Source organism: Gorilla gorilla, chromosome 1 (assembly GCF_029281585.2).
Source record: "Gorilla gorilla gorilla isolate KB3781 chromosome 1, NHGRI_mGorGor1-v2.1_pri, whole genome shotgun sequence".
NCBI classification, from domain to species: Eukaryota; Metazoa; Chordata; class Mammalia; order Primates; family Hominidae; genus Gorilla; species Gorilla gorilla.
The window spans coordinates 125571396-125589552 of NC_073224.2; the positions used below are offsets into that span (position 1 = coordinate 125571396).

The 18157-nt window shown below is 46.3% G+C and overlaps 1 pseudogene; it reads right to left on the reverse strand.

The window, feature by feature from the left end:
• Positions 1-322: 322 nt before the first annotated feature.
• LOC134758764 (NADH-ubiquinone oxidoreductase chain 1-like) lies at positions 323-17618 on the reverse strand (annotated as a pseudogene).
• Between the last annotated feature and the right edge of the window lie 539 nt (positions 17619-18157).

Below are 18157 nucleotides of genomic sequence, written 5' to 3' on the forward strand. Positions count from 1 at the left end.
GGTCCACTGTCCGGAGAGTATGTTGTTGGAGAGAATGGCTATTAGGAGAATTATGGATGCGGTTGCTTGCGTGAGGAAATATTTGATGGCGGCTTCTGTGGAGCGGGGGTTTATTTTTTTGGTTAGGACTGGGATAAAAGCTAGCATATTTATTTCTAAGCCTACTCAGGCAAGGAATCAGTGGGAGCTTAGTGCTGTAATAAGAGTGCCTGCGAAGATGGTAGAGTAGATGATGGGTTGGGCCAGGGGGTTAATTAGTACGGGAAGGATATAACCAACATTTTCGGGGTATGGGCACGATAGCTTATTTAGCTGACCTTACTTTAGGATGGGGTGTGACAGGTGGCACGGAGAATTTTGGATTCTCAGGGATGGGTTCAATTCTCATAGTCCTAGAAATAAGGGGGTTTAAACCTCTATTATTTACTCTATCAAAGTAACTCTTTTATCAGACATATTTCTTAGGTTTGAGGGGGAATGCTGGAGATTGTGGTAGGCATGGAGACGTATCATATGAGTAGTGCCAGGGTGAGTGGTAAGAAGTTTTTTCATAGGAGGTGCATGAGTTGGTCGTAGTGAAATCGAGGGTATGCAGTTCGAATTCATAGAAACAGAGAGGTTAGAAGCAGGGCTTTGGTGATGAAGCATACCGTGTAGAGCTCAGGGGAGTGAGCACTGTATGTTGTTCCTAGGAAAATTATAGTGGTGAGGGTATTTATTATGATAATATTTATGTACTCGGCTATGAAGAATAGGGCGAAGGGGCCTGCGGCATATTCGATGTTAAAGCCTGAGACTAGTTCAGATTCTCCTTCAGCAAGGTCGAAGGGGGTTCGGTTGGTTTCTGCTAATGTGGAGATAAATCATATTGTGGCTAAGGGTCATGTTGGTAGGAGCAATCAGAGGTGTTCTTGTGTTATGATAAGGGTGGAGAGGTTAAAGGAACCGTTAATTAGTAGTGTTGATAATAGGATAATGGCCAGGGTAACTTCATATGAGATTGTTTGGGCTACTGCTCGTAATGCACCGATCAAAGCGTAGTTTGAGTTTGATGCTCACCCTGATCAAAGGATGGAGTAAACGGCCAGGCTAGAAGTGGCTAGGATGAATAGGAGGCCCAGATTAAGGTTGACCAGGGGGTTGGGTAAGGGGAGGGGGGTTCATAATAGTAGGGCAATGGTGAGAGCTAAGGTCGGGGCGGTGATGTAGAGGGTGATGGTTGACGTTGAGGGTTTTAGAGGCTCTTTGGTGAAGAGTTTTATGGCGTCAGCGAAGGGCTGCAGTAGTCCGTAGGGGCCTACAACGTTGGGGCCTTCACGTAGTTGTATATAGCCTAGAATTTTTCGTTCGGTTAGCATTAGGAATGCCATGGCAATTAGGATAGGTACAATAAGGAGTAGGAGGTTAGTCATGGGTATGTTGTTAAGAAGAGGAATTGAACCTCTGACTATAAAGTTTTAAGTTTTATGCGATTACCGGGCTCTGCCATCTTAACAAACCCTATTCTTGGGTAGATGTGGGTGCGATATTAAATTGAGATGATATCATTTACGGGGGGAAGGCACTTTGTGAAGTAGGCCGCATTTCTCTTGTCCTTTCGTACAGGGAGAAATACGGAATAGATAGAAACCGACCTGGATTGCTCCGGTCTGAACTCAGATCACGTAGGACTTTAATCATTGAACAAACGAACCTTTAATAGCGGCTGCACCATCGGGATGTCCTGATCCAACATCGAGGTCGTAAACCCTACTGTTGATATGGACTCTAGAATAGGATTGCGCTGTTATCCCTAGGGTAACTTGTTCCGTTGGTCAAGTCATTGGACCAATTAAATGTGGTAGTTCGCTTTGACTGGTGAAGCCTTGGCATGTGTTGCTCGGAGGTTGGATTATACTCCGAGGTCGCCCCAACTGAAATTTTTAATGCAGGTTTGATAGTTTAGAGCCTGTGGGCTTGTTAAGCGTTGCTTGCATTAATGAATTAAAGCTCCATAGGGTCTTCTCGTCTTGTTGTGTTATGCCCGCCTCTTCACGGGCAGGTCAATTTCACTGGTTGAAAGTAAGAGACAGGTGAACCCTCGTGGAGCCATTCATACGAGTCCCTATTTAAGGAACAAGTGATTATGCTACCTTTGCATGGTTAGGGTACCGCGGCCGTTGAACGCATGTCACTGGGCAGGTGGTGCCTCTAATACTGATAATGCTAGAGGTGATGTTTTTGGTAAACAGGCTAAAATACAAAAATACTACTAAAAATACAAAAAAAAAAAATTAGCCGGGCGTGGTAGCGGGCGCCTGTAGTCCCAGGTACTCGGGAGGCTGAGGCAGGAGATGGCGTGAACCCGGGAGGCAGAGCTTGCAGTGAGCCGAGATCGCACCACTGCACTCCAGCGTGGGTGACAGTGAGAGACTCTGTCTAAAAAAAAAAAAAAAAAGTTTTACCTGATACAGGAGCCTTCAGAAATGAAGACCAAAGGGAAAACTGTCCATTTTTTAGATTTGATGAAGCGTGGACAGCTATGTAGAGATGTGATTGGACAAAAAGAATGATGTGATAGTAATAGAGTGGGAAAGCCGGCAAGGCCTGTCTGTTCAGGTTCTTCTTGGTCTCTCTGTGTGGCATTCCTTCCTCCCAGATATGAAGCAGGATCCTTTTTGGAATGAGGATCTTATTACCTACTATTGAACAAAGATAGGGCTGATAATTTCTTTATGACCAGCTCCTACACAGAAAGGTGGGGGAAGGTGAAAGTAATATTTCTAGGTTGTATGGTTTGCCCTGGGGGAAAGGGGCTGTAGTCTCTATGACCTGCCTTGGGGAGGGGCATTCAGGGTTCTGTGACTTGCCTCAGGGGAGAATGAAGGGCGAGAGACAGGAGGGCAGGAGAAAGTCAGAGAGCTCGGTTCTGAGGCTGCTTGGGAGGCCTTCCACTGTCCTTTAATTCAAAGTACTCAGCATGCCAAAGCGTTAGGGTAATTTTTCGGAAACAGCTTCTATGATGAAAATTCCATCCATTGAATTTCTAGCATTTCCATAGATCAGTGATGAACAGTAACAGACTCCCCTGTTACTTCTTTCATCACACTATCCCACTTAGAGTTATCAGCTCACAATCTGTATTCTCCGCTAGTCAGAAATCATGTCTTTCTTATTGGTTGCTGTGTCTGCAGCTAATAAGAAGCAGGCATTTGGAAGCAGTCCAGTATTTGCCACATAGTAGGCCCATACTAAATCTCAGTTTAATTAACTAATGGTCCCTTGCCTCGAGGATCATATAGACCAGAGTGTGTGTGGCTGGGAGGTAGAATGGGGTAGGCTGAGACAAGCCCACAGACAAAGGGCAGATTTACTACTGTGTGCAGGTGCCTGCACAGTGGGCAGGGGGCTGGTGAGCCCTTCAGCCCTGTGTCCTACATCCTCTGCATGGAGCAGGCTGTTGCCACCACCTGGGTCCATTGGTAAGGGTGGTTTCCATCTGTCCAGATAGGAGACCAGAGCAGAGCAGTGATGCATGTATTCCATCCAACAAATAGCTGTTGACAGCCAGCCCCATGCAGAGCCCCCTGCCAGGTACCATAGAGGAGACAAATATAACTCAGCCCTGAACTGAGTCCTGTGCAGGACTCCTGAGTACACCCATTCACCAGCCCAGGCCTGCCAATTCCTCGCTCAGTGTTCTTTCTACAACAGCACTGCCTTCCAAAAGTGATCCCCTAGCTGCCAGATTTAGGAGGATTCTTCTAGCAGTGTGCATGAAGAGGCTGTATATAGAGTTTTCTACTGAGATGTATTAACACAGGTGCCTGCAGTGTGCTCAGTGCTAGGGTGCAATGGAAGTAAGACTCATCTTTGCCCCAGGGAGTAGCTGTGTCTGTAGTGGTAGCTGTGTCTGTAGTCCAGGTCAGATGGAGGGGATAAGAGGGGCCTGCTCTCAGTCAGTAGTCTAGACAGGATGTGGGGTTAGTGTCTGGGAAGCTGAGAACAGAGAAGCCATGGGCAGAGGGAGGGAGGAGCGGGTGTGCAGGAGCACATGAAGCACTCGGGATCTGGGGCTTCAGTAACCTATGGCTGTCTGGGTGGTTCTAGTCATGGCATGAGGCACTTACCCTAATGTAACAAGCCCACATGTTCCTTCAGCAGCCCCTGCCCTTCTTTGGACCAGCGATCACGATGGGCATGAAAGCTTTCCGCTTTTTGCTTTCTACTTTCAGCAGTCTTTTCCCATTAGGTTTCCGCTCTTCAGGCTACATGAGCACCAAGGCCTGTTTTCTGAAATGTGTGTGCTCACTTACATTGGGTGGACCAGTGTAGACACAATTGCCTGAGCGATTCTGAGGCATGTCCAGTTGTCCAGGCAGATCAAGGACAGAGAAACAGACTAAAGAGCTTTTGTGAAGCCTAAAGTGGTGATATAATAGTTGGTGTACAGCAGAGTTTCTGAACTTCAGCACTATTGACATTTTGAGCCAGATAATTCTTAGTTATGAGGGTCTGACTTGTGCATTGCAGGGTTTAGCAGCATCCCTGCCCTCCACTCAGTACATAATAGTGAGCAACTCCCAAGCTGTCACAACCATAAATACCTCCAGAAACTTCCTGTGTCCCCAGGGTGTATGTGTAAAATCATCCCCTGTTAAGAACCACCGGTGTACAGGCTTTGAGTCTGAGTCCTGGTTCTACCGTTTGCCAGCTGTATGAACACAGGCAGCTTATTTAACTGACCTGTGGCTCAGTTTCTTTATCTGTAACTTCACTGTGCCTCAGTTTCCTCTTATGTAAAATGGGGATAAAATTGATCTTATGGAGTTATTGTGCAGATTAAGAGTTTTATGTAAAGTGCCTAGAGCAATGCCTGACACACAGTAAACATTAACTATTGTTATGGTTAATAATAACACTCAGCCTCTCTTGTGTACATCCTATACTGAAGCAACGCATCTCCTTGAGCATAGAGGGTAACAGTAAAGGTTTCTGAACCTTTTAGTCACTGTCTAACCCTCAGCCTAGAGCAAGCAATGGGACCAAGCATTCGTTTATGATCTATTGGAGGAGCCCTAAGCATGGGACACTAGTGTCCACTCTGCCACCAAATGATGCCCTTGCCCGTGTGGCCTTGGGCAAGTCCTTGCTCCTCTCTGGCCCCAGTCCACTCATCTATAAAATGAATGGGTGGGTCTAAATAATTCCTAAATTTGGCCGGGCACAGTGGCTCACACCTGTGATCCCAGCACTTTGGGAGGCCGAGGCGGGCGGATCACCTGAGGTCAGGAGTTCGAGACCAGCCTGGCCAACATGGTGAAACCCCGTCTCTATTAAAAAATACAAAAATTAGCCAGGCTTGGTGGCAGGTGACTTAATCCCAGCTACCTGGGAGGCAGAGGCAGGAGAATCATTTGAACCCGGGAGGCAGAGGTTGCAGTGAGCTGAGATAGAGCCATTGCACTCAAACCTGGGGGATAAGAGCAAGACTTCTCTTAAAAAAAAAAATAATAATTTCTAAATTTGATTATACATTATAATCACTTGAAGACATCATAAAATGCAGATTCCCAGACTCTGCCAATCAAATCCAAGTTTCTGGAAGTGGAGGCTGAGAATCTGCATTTTACTAAACTCCTTAGAGGATCATGATGTTAGCCAGGCGTGGTGGCTCACGCCTGTAATCCCAGCACATTTGGGAGGCTGAGGCCTATGGATCTCCTGAGGTCAGGAGTTCGAGACCAGCCTGGTCAACATAGTGAAACCCCATCTCTACTAAAGATACAAAAAATTACCTGTGCACGGTGGCAGGCACCTGTAATCCCAGCTACTAGGGAGGCTGAGGCAGGAGAAACACTTGAACCTGGGAGGTGGAGGTTGCAGTGAGCCGAGATTGTGCCATTGCACTCCAGCCTGGGCAACAAGCGAAACACCGTCTCAAAAAAAAAAAAAGTGGATCATGATGTTCAGTCAGGTTTGAAAGCAACTGACTAGATCAGCTGTAAGGCCCCTTTCAATATTCAGATTCCTAAGATACATTAATTATAGACTCATGGAGCAGAAAGGAGCTTTGAGTGGTCATGTGCCTTAGAGGACCAGGGCAGATGGCTGCTTTCCTGTGAGAAAGCTATGCTAGTGCTCTGGTGGCTCTTCCAGGGTTCAATTATCCCTAGCATTAGGAAGATATACTTTCTATCTAATCAAATGCTTCATCTCAGCAATTTACCTCCCACTCTGCTGGCTTTGTACTTAAGGGTGTAGAGAAGGGCTGGTCAGTTCCCTGTAGTGTAGCCCTTCATGTACTTGAGTGCTGTTGGAAGTCAGACTAGACCTGACATTATTACTGGTGAAAATGTCTCTTGACTTTGGGCCTTCCTTTCCATTCCCATTGCAACTGCCCAAGTTTAGGCTGCTAGCGTGTCTTGTTTGGACGACATAACACCTTTCTAACTAGTCTTCTGACCTCCAGTCTCTTCTTTATTCAATCTTCATGCTACAGTTATTTTCCTAACCCCCAGCCCTGAATGTATCACTTCTCCTGCCCACAAATCCTCCATGCCTCCCAATCAAAACGAAAGCCCTCATCCTGTCATTCAAGGCCTTTCAGAGCCTGACCCCACCTACACTTTTGCTTTCTTAGCTTATTACATTTCTCTTCCATAACTCCCTCAGGCCAAGAGCCTCCTTGGGCTACAATTTACTTTGCTGAATTTTTTTGACAGGTTTCCCAAACTTGAATAACCATGGAAGTCCCCTCCCCACCACTGCCTGTTTCATGGCAAAATACTTACAAACATCTCATGGATACTAAGTGATTCACGGTTCTCAGTTTGGGAAACTCTCTCTGCCCTTCCTTCTGGTTGCCAGTGGCTTAACTATCTATTTCAAGAGCTTCCCAGGTCTTGAACTGCAACTCAAAATAACTATCTAATGTTGTCATACCTGCTACCTCTCAATCTGATTTTATTTTATTTTATTTATTTATTTATTTATTTATTTATTTATTTATTTATTTATTTATTTATTTATTTTGAGATGGAGTCTCGCTCTGTCACCCAGGCTGCATCTCAGCTTACTGTAACCTCCCCCTCCCAAGTTCAAGCAATTCTCCTGCCTCAGCTTCCTGAGTTGCTGGGATTACAGGTGCCTGCCACCATGCCAAGCTAATTTTTGTATTTTTAGTAGAGATGGGGTTTTGCCATGTTGGCCAGGATGGTCTCGAACTCCTGACCTCAGGTGATCTGCCTGCCTTGGCTTCCCAAAGTGCTGGGATTACAGGCGTGAGCCATTGTGCCCAGTCCAATCTGACTGTTTTTAAATACTGAGAAGGCTCTACAGAGCTATGGAACTGGAACACTCCACTATCACCACTCTTACTCCTTCTTTTTCTTCTTTCCTGAGCTGATGCCACATTTTCCTCAAGAGTTGAATTGCTCAAGGTCTATCATGATTTAATTAAATGAGCATAGTTGACCATTCAACCATCTTTGTTTTCCTAACTCCAAATAGCCTCCTGGAGCAGGTATGTATCTATGCCTCCTGGGGCTACTCCCTATTTCTGCACCTGTGACAGACATTGTTGGTGAATTACAGCACTTGCCTCTGGGGCCTAGATGTGATGATGGAGACTCAGAATCCAACTCAATACAATTCCCCAGGCAGGCTTTATCCATCAATCAGAGTTGGCATGCAGTTGAGACAGTCCTTACCATCAGTGACCTAGTTGATTAGCTAATGTGTTCACTAGAAAAGCTCTGTTTCAACTCCCTTATAGAACATAGAGTAGTTTCTAGTTGTATTCTCTCTACTCTAAGCCTTTCAGGCTAGAGGATTTGGGTTGTGGGTGAGGATCTATTATTAGTCTAATTTGGCATGAAAATTGGAGTAAGACTGCCAAGGTCAGAAAAGTTTCTCCTAAGAACCGCCCTAGAGCATTGTCTGCCTCCCACCTCTGTTTCCTGCCAAAACCCACAGAAATGTCTGGTGAGCTAGCTGGTCTTTAGCCATAAGAAAGAGTACCATAGAGGCTACAAAACAAGTGACAAACTACCCCTGGAAGGATGAAACTCTGGGGCAGACAGCAATTGGAGATGCCTTGGATGTCCCAGAGCAGCGGCAAGGTTTTCCACTTGGCCTGAGCTGATGGAACCATTTGCAATGGAAAGCCTGATATCTTCGGTCAGGTAACAGGCTGCTCCAGTTTCTTCTCTCTTCTCCCCCCCCTCCTTCTCCTCTGAGTTGATCGCATTTCCTTGGTGATGTTCATGCTTAGTCAGTAGATCTTAGGGAACAAGTGTATACCCCATTGGGACCTTGTCCGTGTAAACTACTATGTACTAATTAATGTTTTCCTCTGTACTGCATCTTCCTTCCACTCTTTCTGGCACAAGCATTTATTTAATACCTACTGTGTGTTAAGTGGTAAGCACTGCCGTAGAGAAAAAAGCCCTTGAATTCTGTCTGGAGCCACCTGGGGATGCTGTATATGAAACAAATGCCACAGCCCTCATTAGCAGAAAAATACACTTCAAGTTGCTTCCTGTCTTCTTTAGGCCTCAAGAAAGCTGTAACTGAGTGGAAAAAGGTTGAAACCTCACAGCTAAAATGAGAGCATTCCAGGGAATTCTACAAAATCATGAAGTGCCTCCATCAGTTGAACACAAACCAATTCTCAAACCCAGGAAACCGTAACGAGAGATTGGGTGAACACTTCCTAGCTCTGACTTATTGCCAGGCATTGTTCTCATTGTTTTCTATATATTAACTCTCTAAATCCCCACAGTAATGTTATGAGTTAAATACTCTTATCATTTAAAAGATGAGAAATAGAGGCACACAGAGGTTAAATGACCTACCCAAGCCTCAACAGCTAGGAAGTGGTAGAGCTAGGATTTGAACCTATATAGTCTCATCGCAGAGTCCTAAACTGCCTGAAATATGTACATTTAAGCAAAAAACAAAAAGTGCTGATTCATGGATTGGAATGGAGTGGGATGAGTAATAACTGGGTGGTGCTTTTTATCTCAATATGTTAGATCAGCTAAAGACAGAAGGGTTTTGATAGCTGAGGGGCCCAGTGTCTATCCCATACTTTAAGGAAGGCCTCAGAAAGGCCAGCTGCTCCCCTAGATCCACCCACAGCTCCTAGTGTCTCTTGACAGACAGCAGACTGGTACCAGAGTAGTTTCATGTGGTTGAGAGCCAGATATGCAAACAGATCTGCATGGGTCCCTTTATGCACTTACATACTGTATTTTTTACTAGAAAATGGTGACATATTTAGTACCTAGTGCAGCAATGTCATAGGTATGAAGCCTAACTTCTAGAATGGACTCTACCACCTACTGTCCCTTGATTCAGTTCTTTGCAACTATAAATATTTATTCATTCAGTAAATAATTTTGAGACCTCCTCCATGCCAAGCAACATGCACTAATTTGAATTCAATAGTTGCCCTAAGGTACTCACTATTTGCTGGTGGTGACAGTCAGATAACTGGATACTTATAAGCACTTCCGCACTGTGTTCTCAAAGTGTGCCAGGGAGTGAGGGAGGGCTCAACCTGTCCCTCTTCCCTAGGAGTCTGTGAGCAGCAAATGAGATCACACAGGGGAAAGGGCTTTGTAAATAGCAGAAGGTGAGAATGGGGTGTGTGAGGAGGTGGGGAAGAGGGGGAAGAAGGAGGAAGCAGAGGGAACGGGAGGCAGAAGGGAAGGAGGGGTGAAGGAGAAGAGAGGGAGTGGCAGGGGGAAGGAAGGGGAAGTAAAGTGGGAGGACTTCAACTAGGAGCTGTCTACCTTTTCTGGAGACCTCAGCAGGCAGCCGCCAAGCTGAGTGCTCCATCAGGGGCTGTGAGCCTGAGCGAGGCCTCACAGGAGTGAGGGAACCAAGCCTGAAGCACAGGGCTCACTCTCCTAGCAGGCCAAGCCCAAACCTTGCAACCGTTGCCAAACTACTCTGGACTCCGTCCTAGTGGGAGCCTTAAACTCGTGTTATGTTGCTTGAGACTAGGTGCTTTCGCTGCTCCCCATGCACCCCAACCTCTTCAGGATCCCAGCTTGAACAGTGACAAAGGCCAAGCTGTCCCTCTATTGTGATGCCCGATTTCTCATGAATCCCCTTATATAATGGTATCTCTGAGAAATGGTGGCTTGAGGTGATGCCAGCCACCACCATTCTCTGTACTGAATCGCCACCTAGAGGCCAGTTCTAGCCCAAACCAATGTGTAGGCCAAGTTTTCAATTTTGCCTCAAGATAGAAAACAAAACAAGAGTTATCTTTGAACAAAAAGATAAAAGGCAAGAAAATGGCACAAGACCTTTAAAAGGACTCCATCAGTCCCTTCACCAACCCTGTGGTTTGCTGATGAGATATGCAAGGGCTGAAATGTCTCCACTTCTCAATGGGGCAGGATTTCCTCCATGGCTTGGGACCAATGTGAGAATGTCACTGTTTCTCACATATTCTAAAGTCTAGATTTGAAGAACAAATATGCCAAGAAAACCCTCCAGTTTGCCCTGCATGTCAGACCCCAGCCCATCTGCTCCTCTTCTTTCATGCCCAAATTCAGACACGTTGGCTAGCTTGGGAAGACAGCTCAGCAGAAGATAGGATGTGCTTTTTAGGAGAGTTTGCTAATTTGGCTTACATTTCTGGAATTAGCTGCCCTACACTGAACATGAATACCCATTAATCCTGGACCATTTATTGAGAAGTAGTTGGATGAGTCTACAAAGGCATCGAAGGTAAGTTGATAGTTCAAAATGAGCATCAAGGCCGGGCATGGTGGCTCAACGCCTGTAATCCCAGCACTTTGGCAGGCCAAAGCAGGCAGATCACCTGAGGTCAGGAGCTCAAAACTAGCCTGGCCAACATGGCAAAACTCCATCTGTCTACTAAAAATACAAAAATTAGCCGGATGTGGTGACAGGTGCCTGTAATCCCAGCTACTTGGGAAGCTGAGGCACGAGAATCACTTGAACCCGGGAGGCAGAGGCTACAGTGAACCGAGATCACACCACTGCACTCCAGCCTGGGCATCAGAGTGAGACTCTGTCCCCCAAAAAAAAAAGAAAAAGAAAAACAAAATAAGCATCGAGGTATTTTGGTCTGAAGAAAATCCAAGCTACATGGTTCCAGATCTTCAGTGCCCCAGCTTGAACAGTATCAGGAACAGCAGAGTACTAAGAAAAGTAAGCCGGGCTCCCAAAATGAGCAAGGACAGTTTTCTTAATCCTCTTTTTAAATTTTTTAGGTTTTTCTGTTCATTCCTTTGCCAGTCTAGTAATTCAGCTTCCCACTACTCAGCTTATTGAATTCTTAAGTATAATTGGAAAACAAGATACATAAAATATTCAAACTCTCATTGTCAAAGCATCCTAGTTTGTGACTTCTTGGGGATAGCAGTGTGTGCAGTGTCCAGGGAATGCCCACAGAGGCTGCAATACATTTTTGCAGGCAAGCAGCTGCTGGTCCCTCTTCAGACCAACAACAATTCAAAGAAGGGGCTCCCTTTAGAGTAAACCTGGAGGAACCTTGGGAAAATTAGACTGATGTTTGAATTTATGAAAAAGCCACAGCTGTTCCCCAAGGATAAAGTGCAGTCCATTGATCGGCCAAAGGGCCCAGAGGAAATGAAATTGCCATTTCCTTTACCCATCCACCCAAATAAGTTAGACTTCTAAAAACTGAAGTGTTTCCTTCTCTCCAGCAGAAATGATTCCACTTGGTGCTCACAGTAATCTTGTGAAGTAAGTACTATCATTGCTGTCGTGCAGAGAAGGAAACAGAGGCTAAAAGAAATTTAGTAATTTGCCTGTAAGAGGAGTAGTCAAGATTTGAACTCAAGTGCTCTGCTTCCAGAACATCTGCAGTTTTCCCAATACCGCCATTCCCCTTGGCATGAAGCCAACATACTAAGTCCTAAAGAAAATTTTCTGAGAAGTAATTCAGTTTGCCATAGATTGTTGCATGAATTCCTACACAACCACTGGAACTACACTATAGGTGGAATCAGTGGGCCAAGGACAACCCTCATTCAGGAATGGTGCTCATTGTTGGTCAGTTAACACTATATACTTTCTGGGAGGGTCAAAACTTCTCAATCAAACAAAAAGGTTTCTCTTGACTGTTTCCTACTTCGTTCTCTTCATTTAAGCCAGACAGACTCTTTGACCCCTATAAAATCTCCTACAAGACTTTGTCATTATTGTTCTCCAGGTAAAGGGAGTCCTCTCCTGGGACAGTTACAAAGAACCACCATAAACCAATTGGAAGAAACAAAGACACAGTGGGGACAGTGATGGGGAGACATCAGGTGACATCAAGACTTCCCAGGATCACACAGTCAGTGAGGGGCAGAACTGCTCAGAATCCAAGTCCAATAGACTCTACCTGAATGAAGTTTTCTTTCTTTCTTTCTTTCTTTTTTTTTTGAGACGGAGTCTTGCTCTGTTGCCCAGGCTGGAGTGCAGTGGTGTGATCTTGGCTCACTGCAACCTCTGCCTCCTGGGTTCAAGTGATTCTTCTGTCTCAGCCCCCCGAGTAGCTGGGACTACAGGCACAAACCACCATGCCTGGCTAATTTTTGTATTTTTAGTAGAGACGGGGTTTCACCATGTTGGTCAGGCTGGTCTTGAACTCCTGACCTGAGGTGATCTACCCGCCTTGGCCTCCCAAAGTGCTGGGATTACAGGCATAAGCCACCATGCCTGGCCTGCACTTTTCATTTAATCATAGTTTCAGAACATTGTATGTTGTTTCTAAGCAAAATCCAACTAGGAATCCCAGTCTCTAGGGCTACCCCTAAAATAGCTCACTGGGGTTACTTCTCGCTACTAACATTCCCCATGCCCCATCTTGAATTGTCCCAGATAGAGAAGGGAGTGGGAAGAGGGTGCTCCATTCTGAGTGCCCATAACAATAGCTAATAGCAGCCAAAATGTGTTGAGCACTGTGCTGGGCACTGTGCTTATTACTTTATATGCATCAGCTTATCTAATTATCTCAACAAACATATAAGGTAAGCATGACTATTTCCATTTTACAGATAAGGGGACCGAGGCACAACGCTTCTAAGAAACTGGCTTAAATTCCCACAACTGGTTAAGAGGTGGGGGTAGGACTGGAGTCCAGCTCTGTTCACCGTCAAAGGCAGTGCTCTGAATCACTCACTTTTAAAAACCATATAGTAAATGCAGGGCCCAAGGACTTTGGCTTACCACAAGGAATCCTCATATATGTAGCCAGCTGTCTCTGCAGTAAATTGGCAGCCCCTGCCTAGCCATGGAACTCCCACCATGGATGGCAAACTGGAGACTTGGGAGTTTAGTTTCTAGTTCTTTTGCCCAAACTCTTTTATTGGGGGTTGGAAGAAAGGTAGGAAGAGCAATGAGAAAGGAAACGTTCTGGCTTAATGGGGAGAGAAAGAAAACAGAACAGGTTTGTTTCTGTAGCCAAAGACCTTCTAAAAGCCACACCCCTGCATTCAAGAGCTGCAGAAGAAATGCTGTTCTTCAATTCTTCCACCAGCCTCAGTAACCATTTCACTAACAAGTCTTACAACAGATAGAACTTAAATTAGACACAAGAAAGGACTTCTGGTCAAAATGAACAGTCATTTCTGTAAATTGGGATTTATCTTTACAAAATCCCTTCACTGAACTAAGAAAAGTCTTAGGGCCTTCTCTAAATAAAGGCTGCCCAAACGCAAAAATACTGCAGCTTTCAACAGAGGAAGACATGAGGTAGTTTTCAAACTTCTCCTCTCCTCCCTGGGTTTTATAGTCTTTTGCACTCAGGGGCACTTCGGGAAATGGTACACATTTGGCAGGTGAGACAAGTGACTGAGGTCTGGAAAAGGTGTGAGAAAGCTGGTGCACGTGCAGGAGTGGGGCCCAAAAGGTAACGCTCCTGCCGTCATGATGCACTGCTTTCCCCCAGACCTGCAACTGATGATGATTTTGTGCTTCTCCAAAAGTCAAAACACTCAACCTCACACACCTAAAAAAGAACTTAACCTTAAGTTCCTTTTTAGTAAGAGCCTATCTGTGTGGTCTTTCTTTTCTTTTTTTTTTTTTTTTTCTTTTTGAGACAGAGTCTCCCTCTGCCTCCCAGGCTGGAGTGCAGTGGCGCTATCTTGGCTCACTGCAAGCTCCGCCTCCCGGGTTCACGCCATTCTCCTGCCTCAGCATCCCGAGTAGCTGGGACTACAGGCGCCCGCCACCACGCCCGGCTAATTTCTTTTCGTATTTCTAGTAGAGACGGGGTTTCACCGTGTTAGCCAGGATGGTCTCGATCTCCTGACCTCGTGATCCGCCCGCCTCGGCCTCCCAAAGTGCTGGGATTACAGGCGTGAGCCACCGCGCCTGGTCTAGTTCCTGTTTTCTTACACATTGTCACATTTTTTCCCTGCCATCTAAGCCTCTAGTTTTGGTTGGTCAGGGAGATGGATTTGAGACTGAGTTCTCATCTCCTCCGCTGCAGCACCCTATTAAAGCCTCTTCCTTGGTAATAACCGTCTCAGTGATTGGTTTTCTGTGTGGCAAGCAGCAGGAACCCCAGGTCTCTGAACTTTGGCAAAGGAATCTCCTGATAAAGGCGGGATCGATTTTACTGACCAAGCTGAAAACGATCAGACGTTTGAAAGCCTTAATCTCGGAGCCTATCGGAGTTTGTTCTGCCCTTGAGGCTTTTCTTTGGGCCTACCAGTCAAAATCAGCCTGGCCAACCTGTCTTCAAGGACCAGGGGCAGGGCCAGCTTCTCCCGCCGGGTCGGCAGCCACCTTCCCCTTCCCTGTGACTTGAAGAGAAGCTTCAGGGGGCGTTTATTCAATTTGCGAGGAGCCCGCGAGGCGCAGGTGCGCGGTGACTCTGTGGTTCCCACCGCACCCGCTGCCCTCTTTGGTCCTCTCGCTGTCACCGGCGGGCAGTAACGTTCCGGGTGAGCTAGGGCTCCGAAGACACCAGGCAGGGAGGGACAAGTGGGTAAGGGCACCGCCCGTTTAGGTCCTGCGCAGGAGGGATCCAAAAAAGGTCTTGAAGAAATAGAAAGGGAGGGTCAGATGCGGTGGCTCACGCCTGTAATCCCAGCACTTTGGGAGGCCGAGGTGGGTGGATCACGAGGTCACGAGTTCGAGACCAGCCTGGCCAAGATGGTGAAAGCCTGTCTCTACTAAAAATACAACAAGTAGCCGGGCGTGGTGACGGGGGCCTGTAATCCCAGCTACTCAGGAGGCTGAGGCAGGAGAATCTCTAGATCCCAGGAGGCGGAGGTTGCAGTGAGCTGAGACTGCCCCGCTGCACTCTAGCCTGGGCAACACAGCAAGACTGTCTCAAATAAATAAATAAATTAATTAATTAATTAATAAATAGAAAGGGAGAGTTGGAAGTAGATCAAAGAGAAGAAAAGAAATCCTAGATTTCCTATCTGAAGGCACCATGAAGATGAAGGCCACCTCTTCTGGGCCAGGTCCTCCCGTTGCAGGTGAACCGAGTCTGGCCTCCATTGGAGACCAAAGGAGATGACTTTGGCCTGGCTCCTAGTGAGGAAGCCATGCCTAGTCCTGTTCTGTTTGGGCTTGATCCTGTAGCACTTGATTGTCTCTCCTGGACTTTCCATGGATTCCAGGGATGCAACTGAGAAGTTTATTTTTAATGCACTTACTTGAAGTAAGAGTTATTTTACAACATTTTAGCAAAGGAAATGAATTCTGACAGGTTTTGCATTGAAGACATTCACACGTGAGGAAAACAGGAAAACCACTATGCTAGAAAAAGCAAATGCTGTTGAGATTGTCTCACAAACACAAATTGCATGCCAGCAGGTAGGTTTGAGCCTCAGGTTGGGCACATTTTACTTTAAGCGCACTGTTGGTGGAACTTAAGGTGACTGTAGGACTTATATATACATACATACATATAATATATATATGTATTTATGTGTATATATATACACACACATACACACACACACACACACACACACACACACAGGGTCTTGCTATCTTGCCCAGGGTGGTCTCCAACTCTGGGTCTCAAGCGATCCTCTGCCTCCCCTTCCCAAAGTGCTGGGATTACAGGTGTGAGCCACCTCGCCCAGGCCATTTTAATTTTAATTTAATACTTTTAATTTGAATACACAATACAAAAATCATATAACAAGTACAGGAAACCCACTTTATGCCAAGTTTACAAAAACAGGAAAGATATGTCCATGACAAAGCGTCAAAGTGGCAACATCCTAAAGTACTGAGAGAAAAAAAGTTATTCTAGAATTCTATGCCAAATTGAAATATCTTTCAAAAATGTGACTGAAATCAGGACATTTAAAGACATACAAAAAAATGACAGAATTCACCGAACCACACTACAAGAAATAGTAAAGGAGTCCTCCAGGCCTAAGGATAAGGATACCAAACAGAAATCTGAACCTACACAAAGAAATGGAGACGACTGAAAATCGCTATGTACGTACTTGGATGTTGGAGTTTATAACATGTCCAAAATCAAATTCCCTGACAACACTAGCATAAAGGCCAGAAGGGGAGGTATATTGTCACTTGATGGCAGACGGATAAAGATGTATTCTAGGGACCCTAAAGCCATCACTGACATAACAAAAGAAAGAATTACAGCTAATAAGCCAAATAAGGGAAGAAAATAGAATGATACATTAAAAAAAAAAAAACATGTAATCGCTGGGTGCGGTGGCTCATGCCTGTAATCCCAGCACTTTGAGAGGCCAAGGCAGGCAGATCACTTGAGGTCAGGAGTTTGAGACCGGCCTGGCCAAAACGGTGAAACCCCGTCTCTACTAAAAATACAAAAATTAGCCCGATGTGGTGGCTCGCACAGACCTGTAATCTCAGCTACTTGAGAGGCTGAAGCAGGAGATTCGCTTGAACCCGGGAGGCGGAGGTTGCAGTGAGAGCTGAGATGGCGCCACTGCACTCCAGCCTGGGTGACAGAGCGAGACTCTGTCTCAAAAATAAATAAATAAATAAATAAACAAACAAACAAAAACTGTGTAATCCCTGTGCTGGAGCAACTGCTCTCCAGGCCTCTACCCTATAGAAATACACAAATGGCCAATGAGAAGTGTACAAGAATGATCACTGCCGCATTATTTGTAATCATAAAATAGTAGCGCCAAAGTAATTTCAAAGATACATGAAAATCGTTTTATTTATTTAACAAACACAAACAATTGAACAAACAATGGAAGCAAGTCCTTTTGCCTAAAGGAACACAGAGGGTCATGCGGATGTTGCTCCTCCAAGGATTTCGGTGTTCCCCAACGGCTAGTTTTGGGTCTAGTTCTTCTGGAAGATCTTATTCTTGGGGAGCTACAGGTTCTGGCGTTTGGGGCTCTTTCAGGTTCTATCTCCATTTTCCCCTCAATTCCTCCCCATTCTGCTATAATAAAAAAAAATTCTCACCTCCGGAAGATCCCGCCTGTGCCTCCCCGCCAGCCTTTCAGGAGGTCTGGACGTCTGGTCCACTGCTCCCCGGCTTCTTTCCCCGCTTTTGCTTTTCCCCTCCCATGCTCCCGCCCTCCGGCCTCAGGACCCGACCACTGCCCAGCTGAGCCCCCGCGGCTCCACCGCGCAAAAGGTGCACTGGAGGCCCTGCCCATTGCCGCCCCGCGGGGTGCCAAGAAGTCAACGTAAATAAATGCTTTGTAAAAGGAACTTCCCCATGGAAAAATCTCTCATGATTTCCATTCTCAAGGCTCTTCAAAGGACTAAAAGCTAAAAGGATGGATTCATTCGACAAGTCCTAGTCCTGCGCCCTGGTGAGTGCCAGACCCTGCTCCCCGCGAGGGGGACCCACGAGTCACCCTCACCACGATCCCTGCCCTGGTGGAGCCCCCCTGCGGAACACAGGATCCGAAGATGGCAGCGGAAGCTCCGCAGCGGCCCCAAAAGCGACTGGGCAGGGAGGGCACAGGCTCCCTCACTGGGTGAAGGCGGCGCAAAGAACGGGAAGAGCCATCCCGGGAGCCACCGGGCGTTCAGCCTCCCTAGGTCCCCCAGGCGGCTCGGGCCGGGGTCTCAACCGGGGCGTTTCCGGGGGTTTCTGAAGCAGGCGAGGGGCAGGGCGGGCAAAGGCCATTCGGCTATCCTTCCAGCTCCAGAATCTCCCAACGCGCAGGTGTCCAACGTGACCAGCGCG